Consider the following 11,184-nt stretch of genomic DNA (forward strand, 5'->3'; position numbering starts at 1 on the left):
ATATTCTCTTCAGCAAGCTAATTGACCAGCACTTAATCATCCTTCATTTTTGAAAAGGACCAAAGTGACATCATTATGTTAAAGTTCAGTTACAGTGTCTGACTGTGGCTGATCAGATCAATATGAGCTCAGAATGCTCTGCCACAGGTTGGACACAAATAGTCCCCATAAAAATTTGAGATGGTTTCTCTAACTTTGCACATCTCTCATTTCTTCTGAGCTAATTCAGTTCTGTTTTGCTCACCATTCTGGGTGGCCCTGTGCCAGTGCCTCTCATGTCATACAATCACTTCTAAAATTCTTAAGACCTTGAGAATGTCCTTGTAACACTTTTTTTGACCACCTTGTGAGTACTTGCCCTGTATGGATTCTCCATAAAATAGTCTTTTAGACAAGTATACATTTGGCACTCAAACAATGTGCCCAACCAAATGGAGTTGTACTCTACAGCAGAATTTGAATGATTGGCAGTTTAGATAGAGAAAGGATCTTTGTGTCTGATTTCTCATTCTGCCAGATGATCTTCAAAATCTTCCTAAGACAATTCAAATGGAGGTGATTCCGTTTCCTGGAATGGCACTGGTATACTCTCTAGATTTCAAAGACATACAACAATGAGATCAACAAAATTACTCTGCAGACCTTTAGTTTAGTAGTCAGTCTAACACCACTCTTCTCCCATACTTTTCTTCAGACCCTATCAAACACTAAGCTAGCTCTGACAATATATATGTGTGTCAACCTTATTATCAATGTTTGCATCCTTGAAGAGTATATTGCCAAAGTAAGTGAACTTATCCATGGTGGTCAAAACCCCATTTGCTGTAACCAATGATTTCACATATGGATGGTGTGGTACTAGGTGACGAAGTATCAGCCCTAGTTACATAATTTCTGTCAAAGGAACTTTCTTTTTACATCATCATAATTATTCCAGAAGTAGGAAGCTGGCTTCTCAGCATTTCCACATCAACAGACACCAATAGAGGCATTTTGTACATGCATCAGATCCCTATTACGAATACTAAAGCTTAACTAGAACCTCACTTTATTATCAATTCCTATTTTATTCCCCACCCCAACCCCACTAACCGGTGATCTAACCTCCTTTACTTTTTGTTGAGATTGTTTTGTCCTTCAATTCTGGGTCTCTACTTTTCATAACTTATTGGTATCTACCCTCATTCTCTACTCTTTTCTTCCTTCTTCAGAAGATGATTTCTAGAGTCACAATTAGAAATCATTGTACTTGGGGCAATTCTCACAAACTTCAACTGCAGAAATTACCAACTGTTAGTTGGTAAGAGAGAAGGGGAGGAATTTGCTCCAGTTTGCCACATCTTAACTTTGTATTTTAAATATAATTATTCTTGTAAATCAACCACTTAGTTTTATCTCTATAACTGCTTCAAATTCAGCACCCTCTAAATTCAGTATTTTGGAACAAAGCCCTGTACCCATCCTAATTTTAGTTCTGAATGTTCTCACTCATTTATCTTCCTGTGTTCTTAATCCCATCAATTCTGCCTTTGCTCTGACTTTGCTTCAGTAATTATCCCTTAAATCTTATCCATCTTTACTCTGTACCTTTCTACTGCATTCTTCCCATTTGTCTATAAATGTGCTCAGATTTTCCCAATTCTAAAGTGCTTTCCCTTGATTCTTCTCTCTCATGAAGATACCATTATATCCTTTTGCTCCTTTTCACTGTCAAATTTCTGGTGAAAAAAAATTGTCTATACTGTATGGCATCACTTATTCACCCACTTTCTCCTCTGTTCCTTAAAATCTTTACTCCCTATGATTCGAGTGAACTCTGTAATCACTGAAACTGTGTTCCCTTTTGATCTTGGAGTCTCAGGCCCTCCTGGGAAAGCATATCTCTCCAGACAAATATCATTATTCAATTAGAAATCTTGGTCAAAAAGCTTCCCATTGATCTTTTGGGGATGTAAAACCCTCTCAGGAAACTCCAATTGGAGACTGGCCCAGATATTGATAAGCATCTAGGCCTGGGAACTTTGGCTTTTTTTTTCAACCTGAAACTTAAGCCTCAAGATTCCTTTTTTAAGGGCAATTTTTGAACTCTTTCTTTGCAGAATGTCCAAAGTAGGACTATGCCTTGTGCCTTGGTATAGCTGTTAGGACCCTGCCTGCTGAGAAGATATTCTCTTCTCAATGCCAACTTCCATTTCCCTAATAGGACTTTGCTATTAAAGAAGTAAGTCTCTTAGCAAAACTGGCTTCCTATCCAACAATAAATTTCCATTTTTGCCATTAATATTTCAGGATTCATGAATTCTTTCATGAAGAACCTGCACCTCTGACCAAAAGGGGATTTCCACAACTCTCTGACTGCCACTAACCTCATCATTTAGACATTTTGAGTACAATTATATTATGATAAGGTATAAATTTCAAAATATTTAATTATTCTTTAATTACAAAAATTTAAGTGGCATACATATATTTTATCAAGGGTCTATTTAAAATTTTTTTTCAAGCTACATTGTTTTAGTTTTCAAATAAACTATCTCCTATCAAAATTATAAGAATTTTAAAATGTAACATTTGGTAAAAAAAAAAAAAAAGTAATTGTATTTTGTGAATAATTTTTTAAAATTACATTGCATTATAAGAAGGTATACTTTATGAAAAGTTATAATGTGTGAAATTACATTTTATGTTTAATTACTTAAATGTGAATTATAATAATGTGATACATAGAGTGTCACAAAAGTCTTAATGTGGTTTTAGGCTTTAATAGGAAAAATCTTTATGGGATTGTAATAGGTGTTTGGGTTTTTTTGTTTTTTTTTTTACTCTAAGAGAAATTGTTTTCTTTTCTTATTCCATTTGTTTACAGGTTCCCAGGGAATATTTGGGGGTTTTTTGGTTTGCTTGTTTTTCAAACATCACTACAAATTCCTTGTGCTTCCTGGCTAATGGTCATCCAGGCTTTATTGGGCAAATGAAGTATCTGGAAAGTGGAGATGAAACTTGGCCAAACTCTCCAAAGCTTCTCCAGAGGTCCTGGGATGATCAGATTCTCTCCGCCTCCTTCTGGCATTCCTTTTCCTCAAGATTATCATTTTTTTTTTTTTGAGGTTGGGGTTAAGGGACTTGCCCAGGGTCACACAGCTGTGTGTGTGAGACCTTGTAAAGATATCTAGTGGGGGCAGCTAGGTGGTGCAGCAGATAGAATACCATCCCTGAACTCAGGAAGACTGAGTTCAAATGTATATATCTTTTTCTTTTTTTTCTGAGGCTGGGGTTAAATGACTTGCCCAGGGTCACACAGCTAGGAAATGTTAAGTGTCAGATTTGAACTTGGGTCCTCCTGAATTCAAGGCTGGTACTCTATCCACTGCGACACCTAGCTGCCCCCTACCTGAGTTCAAATGTGACTTTGGATACAACACTAGCTGTGTGACCCTGGGCAAGTTAACCCTAATTGCCTCCAAAAAAAAAAAAAAAAAAAAGATTTCTCATGGTCCTCGTTGGTTCTCTTTCCTCCTTTCCCCTCCTTTCTTTTCCCCTTCTTTTTTCTTCCTGTTTTTGCCCCTGAGATCCTATTTCTTTTACAAATGTCCTCACTTCTTGGCCTAAAATAATTTTTTTTTCTCACAAATTAAAACTCGATATTGAGCTCACTCTCTGTACTCTTGTAGAGATTGTCCTTCATGTTAAAATGCTCTCCTTCCTCGGTTTAGTTTCTTGAAATCCTAGGATCCTTTAAGTCTAAGAGGCCTTTCCTGATCTCCCAGTTGAGAGTGTCTCCACCTCACTTCCAACTAAATTGGACTTATTTTGTATCTATCATGTATTCACATATCTATGAATATGTTGTATCCTCTCACTAAAATATAAGCTCCTTGAGGGCAGGATTTCTCTCTCTTTTTTTTATTTTTGTACTTGTATCCCCAGGACTAGCAAAATTCTTAGCAGGGAGTGAATCTGTCTGACTCAAATCTCTCCCCATTCTACTCCATCTTCTATTGTTACTGAAATGATATTCCTCAAGTGTATTTCAGACTATGTGACTCCTCCACTCCTTAAAGTTCTCTATCACCTCCCCAATCAAATACAAAATTTTCTCCTTTTGACATTTAAAGTCCTAAATTGCTTAGATTCTTCCTCCCTTTTTATTGTAGTCTTCTTATGCTTTGCTGCACTACACATATTCACATAAATCAGTGATACAAGCCTCCTACCTGTGCCATAAATGAGATATAGACAGTTCTTGCTTTATATAAATTCACATTATGCAACTGAACCATGGAAAGGGCAGGTCTACACAGAACCATGCTAGAAGTGGGAAAGGTCTACAGAATGGTCCACTTATGTGCTCAGAATTCTATGCCTAGAATGCTCTCCTATGTTACCCATATATCTTACAGGCACCTATGTTTATTGACATTGGGAAGTCAGGCTTTGTTATGCATGAATAGAAAGAGATTGAATTCCTTGGTGTCAAGGTCCCGACAGAGAGATATAAAGTTTCTAACAGAGAAATCCCAACAGAGAGGTATAAAGTTTTGTTAGGGAAATAAGTGAGAAAGACAAAAAAAGGTAACACTGAACGAGAATATTATTTTTGTGGGCAGAGGGTTGTTGCTATGCCAGGAATGGCATATTAGGTCTTTTTCTTTCTTTCCTTCTTTTTAGTTTTCTTGTACAAAATGATCAAAATGGAAATATTTTACATGAATATATAAGCTATTTCAGATTGCTTATGGTCTCAGAAAGGGGAGGGAAGGAAGAGAGGAAAGGATAGGATCTGTAACTCAAAATTTAAAAACAAAACACAATTGAAAAAATGTTTAAAAATTGTTTATTTACAATAAAGTATGTATTTTTTGAAAATGTAAGCTCCTTGTTTGACCCTGGGCAAATCACTTAACCACAATTGCTTCAGCAAAAAAAAAAAAAAAAAAAAAAAAAGGAAAAGAAAATGTAAGCTCCTTGAAGAAAGATAGTATCTTTCTTTGTGTTTATGTTTGTATTATCAGTGCTTGGCACAGTACTTGGCATATAGTAAGCACATAATAAAAGCTAGTCAACTGACTGACTAATAACATTCCACTTCTCTGCCTCCTAACTTAGCAAATAGTTCCATGAATTATCCTTTTGGGTATAGTCAGACTAACACAGAAGGTATCTACTAAATATCTTCCTGACCACCAGGGAGATAACCTACAGTTGAATACTTTTTCTTGAAGGTGGGAATAATATCTTATTGAAGATCTGTTTAATGATTTAGAGTAAGAAGAATTTGCTTTAGTCTGTTTCCTTACATTTCCTAACCTTAGTTCTAGTTAGGGCTCTTCCTCCTTCCTAAAAGCAAAGGCTAAATGAGCAACACATTTTGGCTGTCTCTCTTCTACTGGAATGTGATCACTACAGATTGATTGGCTGAAAACATTATTATATTTTACATGAACAATGAAATAGCTCACCAGACTTGTTTTTAAAGCCAACATTAAGGAATACTGAGTTTTGAAAACCAGTTTAGTAAGCTCTTTTATCTTATATACTTGGAATGCAGAATGGGAAATCCAAATGAATACAAAAAATAAAAGTTTCAGTTATTCTGATTTGGTAATTGGTTAGTTCTTGCCACAAAATAAAATAAAATAAAATAAACAAAAAAAAAATTTTAAACAAAACCAAACACCAGGTTGGCATTGCTACATGAAAGAGGTGAAAGCAGCACAGAGACCTCACAAAGAGTTTCTTATTAAAAGTATTTTGTATTTATTAGAGCTATTGTATTCTTTTCAGCCATCTGGTTAGTAAAACTACCATTTCCTTAGCAGCTCAATAGGCCCTTTCATCTGTGGATTTCAAGAAGTGTTTAAACATTAATAAATGCTTGACTAAACTATTTTTTAAAATTTGGTAATTTGGAAATGCTTTTTTTAAATCAATAGAATTATTTTCAAAGATTTAGTTGGTATATTCTAAACATTACAGATATACAAACTAGGGGGCTGAGAAGCTAAACCCCGTATTAGCAGTCACTAGGAGTCTGAAGTAAACAGTCAATAAACTTTTATTAAGCACCTATTACTGTTGGGCACTATACTTAAGTATAATGCTAAAAGAAATGTAAAAGACCTTGACTCTCAAAGAGCTCATAGTCTAAAGGCTGAGATGATAAAGGTTAACTTACAATTCAGGATTCTAGTGAAGGCAAATCCTAGTCTTACTTTAATTTGCATCATTAACATTTTAACATTAATATCCCTTTTAAGTCTAGACAATCAACAGAACAATAAATCAAGGCTTATATGTAGCATTTGTCCATTTGTGAAGTATAAATGTTCATACTGAAAATTTAAGAATCATCTTTTAGGAGCTGATAAGAGCTGGCTCCAGCATATTTATGCTTCAGGCTCCTTCAAAAAATGACTTAGCTCTACAAGTCACTCCTAGACTATCTGAAGTGACAATTACTTATTTCAGTCTCCTTTATCATGACAGTTAACTTTTCTTTTTTTTAAATTATAGCTTTTTATTTACAAGATATATGCATAGGTAATTTTTCAACATTGACAATTGCAAAACCTTTTGTTCCAACTTTTCCCTTCCTTCCCCTTACCCTTTCCCCCAGATGGCAGGTTGACCAATACATTTTAAATATGTTAAAGTATAAATTAAATATAATATACGTATACATGTCCAAACAGTTATTTTGCTGTACAAAAATAATCGGACTTTGAAATAGTGTACAATTAGCCTGTGAAGGAAATAAAAAATGCAGGTGGACAAAAATAGAGGGATTGGGAATTCTATGTAGTGGTTCATAGTCATCTCCCAGTTTTTTCCCTGGGTATAGCTGGTTCAATTCATTATTGCTCTATTGGAAATGATTTGTTGAAGAGGGCCACGTCCATCAGAATTGATCATCATATAGTATTGTTGAAGTATATAATGATCTCCTGGTCCTGCTCATTTCACTCAGCATCAGTTCATGTGAGTCTCTCCAGATCTTTCTGAAATCATCCTGCGACAGCTAACTTTTCAAACCTCCTCTGGAAAGAAGCTCATCTGAACTTCTCTTAACTCATTGTCCAAAGACAACAATTAATTGTCAATCTCAATCACGAAGATTCTCATATTCTCATTTTCTCCTCTTTCCCTTTCCCTCTCCCTGTCCCTGTCTCTGTCCCTGTCCCTGTCCCTCTTCCTCCCCTTTTCTCCCCCTTTCTTTAAAGGTATAGTAACAATACCCAAGTTCCCATAAGAAGAACCATTAAAATTTTAAAGTTGTCTTATACATTTTTTTTTCTGGAAAGATACTTTTTAAATATTGATCAACATAACCTTTGAAGAAAGATTTTGAACAAATTCTCATTCTATAGAGAATGAAGAAAACATTCTAGGGCAACTAGGTGGGACTGGTGATAGAGTAGTGGCTCTGAGTTAGGAGAATCTGAGTTTAAATTTCATCTCAGAAATTTACCATCTGTATGATCTGGACAAGTCATTAATCTCAACTGCCTGCATAAGAGAGAGAGGGGAGGAGGAAAAGAGGGAAGAGAGAGGGGGAGAGGTGGAAGGACGGGGAAAGGAGGAGGGACAGGGAGATTAGAATACCATTAGGATACCCTAATGGTATCTTCATTTTCCTAATCATTCAAGTGTCACACTTGAGATCATTTTTATTTTTTCTCTTCTCCCATATCCAAATAATCTTCAAATTGTGTGGGTGTTTTTTTCCCTTTGTAATATGCTTCCATATATTCTTTTCCACTGTCCAGGTCTTTAGAACTGCAACCCTGTGTTATTGAAAGTACTTGCTATTAGTACTCAGCTCAAACATTATCTTCTGCATCTTTCTGGATCTCCCTCAACCAGTAATTTCCTTCCTAAACTATTTTGTATTTAGGTACTTTATATCAATGATGATTATAGTAAATACATATAAAAATATAATCTCCCCCATCAGAATTAAGCCTTCTGGCTAATTTTACTTGCCTCAAGTCTTTCATCCAGTGTGCTGGATCCAGCTTTTACTGGCTCTGGAGAGCTGATTATTAAATCTTCAGTATGAGTATTTACATCTGGGAAATCAGCAAAAGGTACAAATCAGAGCTTGATTCACTGTTTTGTTGATCATCTAGACTTAAGAAAATGAAGAGGATTACTAACTATGCGAATTAAACTTAAAAGTATATCATTTATTCTCTTCCCCCCCCCCCCCAAGAGCTAATTGTTAAAGTTACTTGCAAACCCTGCCCTTATTCCAGTCTATCCTCTTCTCCCAGCTGCCAAAGTGATGTTCCTAAAGCATAGGTCTGCCCATGTCACCTCCGTATTCAATAAATTCCAGTGGCTCCCTATTACATTCTTAATGATCAAATATACATCCTTTGGATTTTAAACAACCTGGCCCTTTCATACCTTTCTAGTATTTGTATACTTTACTCTCTTGCTGTTCCTTGCACATGACACTCCTTTTCTCTTTGCCTTTTTACTATGTTCCATTCTAGCAATGTTCTTCATCTTCACCTCCTAGACACCTTTAGTTCACATCATTAAAAGGAGCAAGTGGCATTAGTAATCCACCTTTTAGTTAACTTCTGTAGAGACAACTAAACAAAAAGGAGGTTACCACAGCCAAACAACAGGTTAATGTGTGACCCTATAGTTACCGGGAAGGAGGATTTCCAGAAGGAAAGCCAAGGAGCCCAGACATGTGTGTTATTTTAACTGAAATCAAGTTTCACGCCCAAAACGTTTTTCTTGTTTTGGTTTAGGTGTGATTCTGGATTGCTGGAGTGAGTGATAATTTCACTGGGAGAACTACATAAGAAATATTCTTCCTACTTCTAGAAGAAAATAATATACAAGGTTCTAGAGTGTCTTCCCGGAAAGCTCCTTGAAAAGAGAAATTTTTTGGAAAAATTCAAGACCTGGAATGGATTCTTACCTCCTGGCCTTCTACAGAATCTATTCCAGGTCTTCTACAGGAAAACAGATATGTAGGAGGAAGCAAACTCCTCAACTTAGTTTGCATTTCCAGCTCTGCCTCCCTGCAGACTTAGAGTCATTCTCTCCTTGGGTGAAATGATGGAATCCTCTATTTTAGTACATCTCATTCTCAATGGAAGAGCTCATTCATTCTGTGTATTTTCTGATATATTCTCATCTGCAAACATCTTTGATTTCTCTGTCCTGCCTGCTTGGATAAATGAGTTTACTCAATATTCACATTTGTGTGGGTCTTCTGTATAATTAGCATTTGGTGGAAGGAATAGAGCTGGCAAGTATAATTTGGGATTATTCCATCTTGAAAAGCCAGAATCCAGGGAAATGTTTGGCTTTGTAGCTTTTGAAACTAAAAAAAATTTACTCCCTTACACAATTTAGAAAAGGAGCAGAGAAATATAATTTTAGTCTAATACCCCTCTTTAAGAAAACAGAGTGGTCAGCCTTCTCCTCCGGCTCTTCTTTGGACAAAAATCAATATTTCCCTTAGGGGAGTTATCTATCGAGGGCCCTGAAAGCTGCATTTAGATATCCCACGTGAATAGACATAACGAGAGTCTTCAGGTCTTCTTCCTCTTCCATTACTGCGGGAGTTCTAAATGGAGCCCATCTCGGTGTTCCCACACAACCTGTGGTTAAACAAATTTACCAAGGTGTCTTTAGCCAATATTGCAATCTGGGTGTCTTATCAGCAGCCAGGACCTATGGCGATTTTGAGATGAGATAAAAGCTTGGAGCACTCTGATCCTGCAGTGCTCCTCAAACTTTTTAAATGGGGGCCAGTTCACAGTCCCTCAGACTGTGGGAGGGCCGGACTATAGTAAAAACAAAACCTCACACTCTGTCTCCGCCCCTCAGCCCATTTGCCATAACCCAGCGGGGGCATAAATGTCCTCAGCCGCAGCATTTGGCCCTGGGTCTGTAGTTTGGGAACCCCTGGGAAAGATCCTAGGATTTAATGCAGGAAAAGTTCCAGATCTTCAGCAGAAGCTCCCGAGAGTCACGTAAAAAGGCTTTGGTAGCATTGCAGAAAGTCTTGGCTTTAACTTCAGAAAATCTTAATTTGATTCTTGATTCTGCAACTGTGGTACTCAGTACAAGCTCTTTGGTCCTCAGTTTAATCTAAAAAGTGATGAAGTTGAGCTAAATTGAATTTTATCGTGTGACTTTTCCCAGCCACACGGGTGAACCAGCTACCTACGGGTACTTTGAACACAGATAATCCGAATCCGATAAAGGGTATTTCTCCTTTCTAGACACTTAAATTTCCTAATTTATTGATTCATTTCTTCTTACTGCCTCCCTTGAGGGCAATACCTATATTTTGCTTAATACTTTCATTTTTTTTCTAGCTGCTTCGGAAGTATTTGTAGAATTGAGTTGAATATTCCCGGCGGTGTTAATGATTCTTGATACGTACAGGTCTCATCTTTCCTAAGAGATTGTAAACAGGTGAAGCGCTCTGTCTCCTATATAGCGCTGCCGGGGACACAGTAGGCACTTAATAAATGCTTTTTGTTCCTTGCAGACTTAATTTGGCCATTGCTGACAGACTTTTTCAGTCCCTTCTGAAACTATGCTCACAGCAGGCATCCGATTATTACTTGTGGAGTTAAAGAAGCATCGCCATTTGCAAAGTCAAGCTAATCACTGCAGACTCATGGACCGTGCATGTCTTTTTAATAAAAGTTCTGGGCAGCAAGCAGTTCTTTTTCTTTTCCTGAGGCCGGCGTTAAGTGACTTGCCCAGGGTCACACAGCTAGGAAGTGTTAAGTGTCTGAGACCAGATTTGAAGTCGGGTCCTCCCGAATTCAGGGCTGGCGCTCTATCCCCTGCGCCACTTAGCTGCCCCTAAACAGTTCTTAATCTGGGAAAAAGTTTATATCTTTAGTTTGGGAAACATCTAATTGAAATTCAGCATTTCCTTCCATTTTGAATGGAAGCAACAATATTATTTTGGGCAAAAGTCCACACAAAAAATTAAGAATTTTAATTTTATCTAAAAAAGCAAACTCCCCACAGGGATAGAAAAAAAGTTAAATTTTGTTCCAGTTCTCAAAATCTCAATGCGCATGCTCCAAGGAGACCGCTCATTCACGCATGCGCAGTTTTCCGGATTTTTGCGTCGGCAGACTTAGAGATAGGCCTCCATGCCGGGCTTCACGCGTCGCGCGTGCGCATTCATGC

This window comes from Sminthopsis crassicaudata, chromosome 1 (assembly GCF_048593235.1).
Source record: "Sminthopsis crassicaudata isolate SCR6 chromosome 1, ASM4859323v1, whole genome shotgun sequence".
NCBI classification, from domain to species: domain Eukaryota; kingdom Metazoa; phylum Chordata; class Mammalia; order Dasyuromorphia; family Dasyuridae; genus Sminthopsis; species Sminthopsis crassicaudata.